This window comes from Solanum stenotomum, chromosome 6 (genome assembly GCF_019186545.1).
Source record: "Solanum stenotomum isolate F172 chromosome 6, ASM1918654v1, whole genome shotgun sequence".
Lineage (NCBI taxonomy): Eukaryota > Viridiplantae > Streptophyta > Magnoliopsida > Solanales > Solanaceae > Solanum > Solanum stenotomum.
In genome coordinates, this window is record NC_064287.1 from 40,400,722 (window position 1) to 40,411,170 (window position 10,449).

Consider the following 10,449-nt stretch of genomic DNA (forward strand, 5'->3'; position numbering starts at 1 on the left):
TTAGGAGATTTATTGGGGTAAAACCATATTTTGGTCAGTTTAGAAAAACTTAGACTTTTCGCGTTAGGGCTTGGTGAAAAGAGAAAAGTAGAGAAAGGAAAAAAGAAATCAAGAATTGCCAAGATCGTCGAAGTTTGGCTGGTGCAATTCGTCGAGGTTGATCCCTAAAAGGTATGTGAGATCACATAGCGTTGGGTTAGTTCACCCCCGCGCCAATTATGATTTAATTCAGCGAAATTTAGTCTTTGAAAGTTTAGAAATTGAGTTCTAGATGAACATTGTTGAAAGTTTTTCTTAAATCCTTGTGGGTTGTGTTGATTGAAGTTTCTTGCGATTTGATTCATGTTTCCAAGTGAAATTTCGGTTTGAATCTATCATATATTGAGGGTCTAAATGATCCTAAGTGTTTGGGAAAAGAACAATTGAAGTTTAGACGATTTAGAGTTGGAAAACGGAGAAGAAATATCGCCAAACACCTAGGGAAGGGGGTGGGGCGTCGCGCCAGCCAGCACCCCTCAAAAGGGGCTCTAAAGTTCATCCCTTGGGGTGACGCGCCAACCAGCGCGCCCCAGCAGGTCCTCTGAAGTTTGAGGGCCGGCTCCCCGCGCCTCTCAGAGCGCCAGGGACGCCAGTTCTCCCCATTTGTTCTCCACCTTTTCGTACTTGTTCTCTAGCAATATACTTATGTTTCTAAGTTGATTCCAACACTCTAAGGTACATCTAAACATAATGAAATCATCCGTAAACGTGAGATCATGAACCTTGAATCTATAATTCAATTCAAGGATCAGTTAAGAGTCAAGTCAAGAGCACTTAAGGTCAAAGTCAAGAGAAGTCAATAGTCAAGTTAAGATAAGTTCTTTAAATTTCCCAAGAGTTTTTCATAAATGTTTTAACTTTGTTTTAAGACTTAAGTTTTGAGTTCAGTAAAGATGTAATGTTGAAGATCTTCTCTTCAAAGAAGTATATGGGGACTATGTATTCTCAAAGATATTTAAAAATGTTTTCATATTTTAATAAGAACGGAAATTGAGATTTCCAAAGAGCCTTCGGGCTAGTTTTCAGAAAAGAGTAATAGCTTTCTAAGTGAAGCAAGAAGGGAAACTGAGATTTCCAAGATAGCCTTTGAGTTATGTTTTGAGCACTAATCTCAAATCACAGAAGAAGTATGTTCTTAAAACATAAGATCTAGTATATTTTGAGAGTAGTATTAAACACCGAATTGGGGACGAGCGTGAATTCAAATAACTAACTTCACCATAGAACCATGTAGCCACCATGGGTAGAAAAGGGTCATACTTTTGAGATGAATCATTTTCGCAATAGACTAGTGGATCCATTAGGCAGTTCAGGTCCTATACCTTTGGCTGGGTATAGGATGTGCTGGCAGCATGAGGTAGATCGTTGTATCATCATTATAGCTCTTATGCGATGGTTGTCAGTTAGAGAAACTCTGACAGAAGTTATTGTTTTTTTTTATATACATCAGTTTATTGTATTTTTACATACATTCCAGAGTTATGTTGTATCCTTGTATATACACTGAGTTGACATCATGTTTTTAAACATCTTTTCTTTATATTGCACTTGTTTTAAACTGCTTTATATTGAAATGAGTTTAGTTAAGTATTCATGAGTTGAGAAGAGCCAAGGTAAATGTTTCTCTCAGATTCTTTCTAGCATATGTTGTTTTAGCTTTCCAACTCGCATGCTCATACATTCAGTGTACTAATGCCAGTTGGCCTGCATCGTCTTATAATGCAGACACATGTAACTAGGATCGGCATTTCGACGCATCGTTGATCCAGTGAGCAGTTCAGAGTCTGTTGGTGAGCCTCTTTGCTTTCCAGAGGATCCATTTCATTGCTTGCTAGTTTAGTTTATTAGGATGTTGTGGGGTCTGTCCCAACATCCATCTCAGTTGTCAGTTGTTATTAGAGGCTTCATAGACAGTCAAATGTTAGTCCTTTGAGTCTTTTTTCAGTATCATTTCTTATTGTCAAAACTTGGGTTGCCATTTTTGGCCAAGTTGAATGTTTAACCTTTAAACATTCTCAGTTATTGCATTATTCAGTTCAGTTAAGTTCATTGATCATTATAGATATGAATATTGTCTTTCGCTGAGTTAAGTAAGCCAGGCCAATGGTTCGCTTGGGGCCAACAATGGTCTTCGAGTGCCTGCCACGTCCAGGGTGCAGGCTCGAGGCGTGACAAACTTAGTATCAGAGCCCAGAGTTCAAGAGTCCTAGGGAACCTATGATGTCATGTCTGTAGAGTCTTAGTTATCGGTGTGAAACGTGCCACATCTATAATTAGGAGGCTACAACATTTTGGAATTTCTTCACTTCTTTCACACTCATTTCGTGCATTAAAGTTTATCTCTAAAAAGTTTCCCTCTAATTCATGCTTGTACGTGTTTAAGATAATTACGCCTCCACGAAGAGCAGTCAGAGGTCTTCCAACTAGGAGGAATGTTGAAGAACAAGAGTTACCTAATGCACCTGAAGTGCAACCGCAAGGAGAAGTTTCAAATGCTGAATTCAGAGAAGCAATTACGATGATGAGTCAAGTTGTGACCAACCAGGTTGGGCAGCAAAGAGGAGCTCGACAAGAAGGGGCTGACACTTCAAGGATTCGTGAGTTCTTGAGGATGAATCCCCCAAGTTTCACTGGTTTGAGCACTACTGAGGATCCAGAGAACTTCACTGAGGAACTAAAAAAGGTATTCGATATGATGTATGTTGCTGATACTGAGAGAGTTGAGCTAGCTGCATATCAAATGAAAAATGTTGCTAGGACTTGGTTTGATCAGTGGAAAAGGGCTAGAGCTGATGATACACCACCTGCGAGTTGGGCATGTTTCAAAGAGGCTTTCTTGGGGTGATTCTTTCTTCGGGAATTGAAGGAGGCTAAGGTAGGAGAATTTCTTACACTTAAGCAGGATTCTCTGAGTTTTCATGAATATGGGTTGAAGTTCACCCAACTATCCTGTTATGCTCCGGAAATGGTTAAGGACATGAGGAGTAAAATGATCTTGTTTGTTTCTGGGTTGGGCCATCTACAAGCAAAATGGGCTGGGCAGCAATGCTTATTGGGGACATGGACATTTCAAGGTTGATGGTCTATGTGCAACAGGTAGAGGAAGAGAAGGTGAGAGATAGAGAGGAGTTCAAGAACAAGAGGGCAAAGACAGGGAACGAGTCCGGGCGGCAGAAGAGTAATGCCAACCGATCATCTTTCTAACATAAACAGAAGGGACATGCTCCATCATCTGCTAATACACCTGTACCTAAGAACAAGGGTGAGTACTATGGTCAGAATTCTAGAGCTAAGCCTGCCTATTCTCAGGGCAGTGTGGCGCAAGGGGGTAGTAAGCCTCTTGCCTGCGCCAAGTGTGGTAGGAACCATTCAGGTGTTTGTCGTGAGGGCTCCACTGGTTGTTTCAAGTATGGTCAAAGTGGGCATTTCATGCGAGAGTTTCCAAAGAACAAGCAGGGAAATGGTAATGGGGGCAATACAACTTAGTCTTCTTGAGTCGCTCCACCAGATAGAGCTGCACCTAGAGGAGCTACTTTCGGTATTGGCGGAGGAGCAAACCGCCTCTATGCAATCACTGGTTGCCAAGAGCAAGAGGATTCTCCAGTTGTTGTCACTAGTATGATTCAAGTCTTTGACTTTACTGTTTATGCCTTGCTAAATCTAAGAGCGAGTTTATCTCTTGTAACTTCATATGTTGCTATGAATTTTGATGTTATTTCTGAGCAACTTAGTGAACCATTCAATGTTTCTACACCTGTTGTTGAGTCTATTCTAGTAGAGAGAGTCTATCGTGTTTGTCCTATTTTCGTCAATCACAAGGGTACCGTGGCTGATTTAATTGAGTTAGACATGGTAGACTTTGATGTCATTCTTGGTATGGACTGGCTTCATGCCTGTTATGCCTCAGTTGATTGTAGTACTCGAGTAGTAAAGTTTCAGTTTCCAAATGAGCCAGTCTTAGAGTGGAAAAACAGTTCAGTAGTGCCTAAGGGTCATTTCATTTCGTACCTTAAGGCAAAAAAGTTAGTTTCAAAGGGTTGTATCTATCACTTAGTCCGAGTTAATGACTCAAGTGTTGAGGTACCTCTTATTCAGTCAGTTCCAGTAGTAAAAGAGTTTCCAGAAGTCTTTTCAGAGGATCTTCCCGGAGTCCCTCCTAAGAGAAAGATAGACTTTAGTATAGACCTTCTTCTAGATACTCGTCCTATATCTATTCCACCATATAGAATGAAATCAACAGAGTTGAAAGAGTTGAAAGATCAGTTAAAGGATCTGTTAGATAAGGGGTTCATTCGACCGCCTTGGAGCGCTCCGGTTTTGTTTGTGAGAAAGAAAGATGGTTCCCTTAGGATGTGTATAGACTACCGCCAATTGAACAAGGTTACCATCAAGAACAAGTATCCTCTTCCAAGAATTGATGATCTTTTCGATTAACTTCATGGTGCTTTTTGTTTTTCTAAGATAGACCTCGGATCAGGTTACCATCAGTTGAAAGTAAGGGAATGTGACATTCCAAAGACAACATTCAAGACCCGTTATGGTCATTATGAGTTTTTGGTCATGTCGTTCGGTTTAACTAATGCACCTGCAGCATTCATGGACCTTATGAATAGAGTTTTCAAACCTTATTTAGATATGTTTGTTATCGTCTTCATTGATGACATACTAATCTATTCAAAGAATGAAGAAGATCATGCTAGCCATCTCAGAATAGTTCTTAAGACTTTGAAAGATAGAGAGTTGTATGCCAAGTTCTCTAAGTGTGAGTTTTGGCTTGAGTCTGTGGCGTTCTTGGGCCACATAGTTTCCGGTGATGGAATTAGAGTGGATATTCAGAAATTGAGGCAGTGCAGAATTGGCCTAGGCCCACATCTCCAACTGATATTAGGAGTTTCTTAGGTTTGGCTGGCTATTATAGAAGGTTTGTAGAGGGCTTTCATCCATTTCGTCCCCTTAATTGAAGTTGACTCAGAAAGCAGTGAAATTTCAATGGTCTTAAGCTTGTGAGAAAAGCTTTCAGGAATTGAAAAAGAGGTTGATTACTACCCCAGTTTTGACCTTACTAGAAGGTACTCAAGGTTTTGTGGTATACTGTGATGCATCTAGAGTTGGTTTGGGTTGTGTCTTAATGCATAATGTCAAAGTTATAGCTTATGCCTCCAGACAGTTGAAAGTTCATGAAAAGAATTATCCAACCCATGATCTATAGTTGGCTGCTATAGTTTTTGCTTTGAAAATATGACGCCATTATTTGTATGGTGTTCATGTGGATGTGTTTACCGATCACAAGAGCCTCCAATATGTGTTCACTCAGAAAGAGCTTAATCTCAGACAGAGAAAGTGGTTAGAGTTACTCAAGGACTAAGACATGAGTATTCTTTACCACCCAGGTAAGGCTAATGTTATTGTTGATTCTTTAAGGAGGTTGTCTATGGGTAGCATCGCCCATGTAGAAGAAGGAATGAGAGAGTTAGCAAAATATGTGCACAGACTGGCACTCCTGAGAGTCAGACTTATGGATTCCACAGAAGGAGAAATAGTGGTAACAAATGGGGCTGAGTCATCATTAGTGTTAGAAGTAAAAGGCAAGCAAGACCAAGACCCTATTTTGCTTGAATTAAAGGCAAATGTTCATAAGCAAAGAGTATTAGATTTTGAACAAGGGGGAGATGGTGTATTGAGATATCAAGGTAGGTTGTGCGTACCAATGGTGGATGGACTCCAAGAAAGGATCATAGAGGAAGCTCATAGCTCTAGATATTTCATTCATCTAGGGTCCACAAAGATGTATCATGATTTGAAAGAGGTGTATTGGTGGAATGGTATGAAGAAGGGCGTTGCGGAATTTGTGGCCAAGTGTCCAAATTGCCAACAAGTTAAAGTGGAGCATTCAAAATATAGAACTTCCGGAATAGAAGTAGGAGATGATAAATATGGATTTCATCACAGGCTTGCCAAGGTCTCACAGACAACATGATTCTATTTGGGTGATTGTCGACAGAGTAACAAAATCAGCCCACTTTTTACAGGTAAAGACTACCTATTCAGCAGAAGATTATGTCAGGTTATATATTCATGAGGTGGTAAGACTTCATGGAGTGCCAGTCTCCATTATTTCGGACAGTGGGGCACAATTTACTGCACAGTTCTGGAAATCGTTTCAGAAAGGCTTGGGTTCAAAGGTGAACTTAAGTACTGTCTTTCATCCTCAGACTGATAGGCAAGCAGAGCGGACTACTTAGACATTAGAAGATATGTTGAGGGCTTGTGTGATTGATTTCAAAGGGAATTGGGATGATCACCTACCTCTCATTGAGTTTTCTTACAATAACAGTTATCACTCTAGCATCCAAATGGCTCCTTATGAAGCTTTTTATGGGAGAAGATGCAGATCTCCTATTGGATAGTTTAAAGTTGGTGAAGCAGGGTTGATAGGACCAGATTTAGTTCACCAAGCTATGGAGAAGGTGAACGTGATTCAAGAAAGGTTGAAAATGGCACAAAGTCGTCAAAAATCCTACACTGATGTTAGGAGAAGGGCGTTAGAGTTTGAAGAAGATGATTGGGTATATTTGAAAGTTTCACCCATGAAGGGTGTTATGAGGTTTGGTATGAAAGGGAAGCTTAGTCCCCGGTATATTGGACCTTATCGAATATTCAAAAGGATGGGCAATGTAGCTTATGAGTTGGAGATACCATAAGAGTTAGCCGCAATTCATCCGGTGTTTCACATCTCTATGTTGAAGAAGTGCATGGGCTATCATTCATTGATCATACCAACTGAAAGTATTAAGATCGAGAATAGCTTATCTTATGAGGAGATTCCTGTTCAAATTCTAGATCGCCAAGTTCGCAAGTTGAGGACAAACGAGGTTGCATTAGTCAAAGTCCTTTGGAGGAACCAAGTTGTTGAAGAAGCTAATTGGGAAGCTGAAGAGGATATGAAAAGGAGATATCCACATCTCTTTGAGTCCGGAGAAAATATAGGCCAAGGTACTAATTTTCTTCTTAGTACTCTTTAAATTATGAGTGAGCATGTTGTTTGTTTGCATTTACTTGTTGGGTGTTTGAACTTGATGTTACCCTATTAGCCTAGTAAGAGTAATCTCATTCGAGGACGAATGTTCCTAAGGGGGAGATATTGTAACATCTCGCAATTTGAAATAATTAAGAAGAAGCTAAGAAGTTGAAATAGTCATTTTTGGAAAGAATGAAAATCTGGAAATTTTGTCAAGTTAGAAAAAAAATGAGTTTTTGGTCAACTTCAAATGGCTATAACTTTTAGCTCATGAGAAGTTAGGTGTACTTTCATATATGGTTGGAAAGCTCTTGGAATAATCTTTCCAACGCCGCTGATTTTGTGCAATTCCGAGTTCGTATGAGTAAGTTATGCCCCTTGAATGTTGGGTTGTAGGATTAAGGAAAGTCTTATCCGGGTTTGGAAAGGTAATTTAGTCTTTTCCTTACATAATTACTCTAATTCATTTTAGGAGATTTATTGGGGCAAAACCATATTTTGGTCAGTTTAGAAAAAATTAGAATTTTCACGCCAGGGCATGGAGAAAAGAGAAAGGAGAAGAGAAATCAAGAATCGCCAAGGTCGTCGAAGTTTGGCTTGTGGAATTCATCGGGGGTAATCCCTACAAGGTATGTGAGATCACATAGCATTGGGTTAGTTCACTAATGCGCCAATTATGATTTAACTTAGGGAATTTAAGTATTTGAAAGTTTAGAAATTGAGCTCTTGATGAACATTGTTGAAGGTTTTTCTTGAATTCTTGTGGGTTGTGTTGATTGAAGTTTCTTGCGATTTGATTCATGTTTTCGGGTGAAATTTTGGTTTGAATCTATCATATTGAGGGTGTAAATGATCCTAAGTGTTTGAAAAAAAAACCATTGAAGTTTAGAGGGTTTAAAGTTGAAAAACGGAGAAGAAGAATCGTCAAAACACCTAGGGAAGGGGGTGGGCGTCGTGCCAGCCAGCGCCCCCCAAAAAGAGCTTTGAAGTTCACCCCTTGGGGCGATGCGCTAGCCAGCGCGCCCCAGCAGGTCCTCTAAAGTTTGAGGGCTGGCGCCCCGCGCCTCTCAGAGCGCCAGGGACGCCAGTTCTCCCCATTTGTTCCCCACCTTTTCGTACTTGTTCTCTAGCAATGTACCTATGTTTCTAAGTTGATTCTAACAATCTAAGGTACATCTAAACATCATGAAATCATCCATAAGCATGAGATCATGAACCTTGAATCCATAATTCAATTCAAGGATCACTTAAGAGTCAAGTCAAGAGCACTTAAGGTCAAAGTCAAGAGAAGTCAATTGTAACACCCCGACTTTTAAAAATGTCTAAATTAACTCGTATCTTTGTGGAAAGACAAGGAGGGTGAGTAATAAATTAAAAAATGATGTGTTATGTGATGTTTTAAGTGTTCAAGTGTGGTATCTCAAGTTTTGAAGTTAGGTAAGTGATAAAATAAAAGTTGGCGAAAGTTACCGTAAATTCCTTTTTAAAGATTTGTCTGAAATTTGAGTCAAATGTCTCGAAAATTTTCTCCCAATCTATTAAGAGTTATGGTCCCCACAAACTATGAAATCGAAAGTCTACGAGTCTAGTTTCCAACGCATCAAACCGTTTGTTCATACGACTTCAGAATAGAGAGATATTCACATTTTTGTGGGACTGCGCAAGCAGGCTCGTGAGGTGGGGCCCTAAGTCGGTGGAATGTTACATATATCGTCTCCTTCGACCTTTTTCACCATTTTTAAGCTAAAAAATAGAGAAATTAGAGAAACCCATTTCTAGGATCAAGTGAACTATAGATTTTCTCGACCTAAGTCCTTGACGAAAGTTGTTCTACGCGTTGGGCTCATCATCGTGGTATAATTTGTTTTATCGATTGCATAACATATCACACTTTAGTGGTGGGACAGCAAGGGTTTGGATATATTTGAAGATTTTGAAGCGTATTACGACCTTAAAATAAAGGTAAGACCCTTCTTTCATCGACTCTAGCTTTTATAAGCAACAAATAGCAATTTGCGACGGAAATACATATATTTTATCATATTGTCATGGTATCTTTTATTTTTGTGTGTTGATTATGGCCTTACCTTGTTGTAATATCGAGGGAGTATTGAGTAAAAGTCAGTAGGCCACGTGAATTTAGCGAAAGAGGTATGTTAAGGCTATTCCCTACTTACGACATGTTTCCTTAAAGTTTAGAAGCAATGTATTTGGGTTGTTATCCTTGATATACTTGTACCCGTGATTATTGATTGTTGGCTGCTCGAGTTGATATAATCCTCCCTTATCGGGATTCTTATTCAGTTAGTAGCATCCCTTTGTTGGACACAACTTAGAGGCTATTTGTATAAGTTATTTATAACTAAATTGCTTGCTTTTAGCGGTTGAATTGTTATTATTGTCGTTGGGGCTATTGTGGTTAGCTGCAGGAATGTGATCTATGCCTAAAAGGGCTATGTTCTGCCTACAGGGCTATATGGATGCCTAACAGGGCTATAAGTTGCCTACAGGGCTATATTGACGCCTAAGAAGGCTATGTGCTTCCTATAGGTCCATGTTGTTGCCTAAGAGGGCTATGAGTTGTCTATAAGCTACGTTGATGCCTAAGGGAGCTATGTGCTACCTAAGGGGCTATATTAATGCCTAAGAGGGCTATGTGATTGCCTACGGGGCTAGGGGGCTACTAATAGGGGTATATAGGTTGATTGGCACCTTCCGAGCTTATGGGGGCTTGAGTAGGTGGTCATGTGTGCTGTTTGTACCTACCGAGCTTATGGGGGCTTGGTTAGGTTGTTGTTTTATTATTTTTGATAAATTTAGGTTTAGGAGCAGGTCAGTACACTTATCTTAGCCTTGATTTATTTATTGGATTATTCCAGTATATCATGATACCTCATCATAGTCTATTGCCTTTCATACTCTGTACATTATTTTGTACTGACGCCCCATGGCCTTGGGGGCGCTGCATTCATGCATGCAGGTCCTGACAGACGACTGAGTAGACCTCCTCAGCAGCAGGATTGACTTTTATCCGGCTGGCTAGCCTATTTCCTCCGGAGCTGCCAGAGTTGGGAGGTTTGTTACCTTTTGTTGTATATATCTTTATGGGTAGGCTGGGGCCCTGTCCCACCAATCTTTACTACTCTTAGAGGCTTGCAGACTAGTGTGTGGGGTTTATAGCTACGTTATGGCTATGCTGGCCTATGTTATTGGTTTGTGGAAGCTTGTGAGCTGTTTGATGTATTGTATTGATATATACCTGCTTTTAGTTTTGGTATAGATATCATGGTGGCCTCGACGGCCCAATTAGGACTTATGTGCTAGTTGACTATTTATTTATATGATCTCCTGGGAGTAGCTGTTTCTTTTATAGATCAGTTGACAGGGGCCTT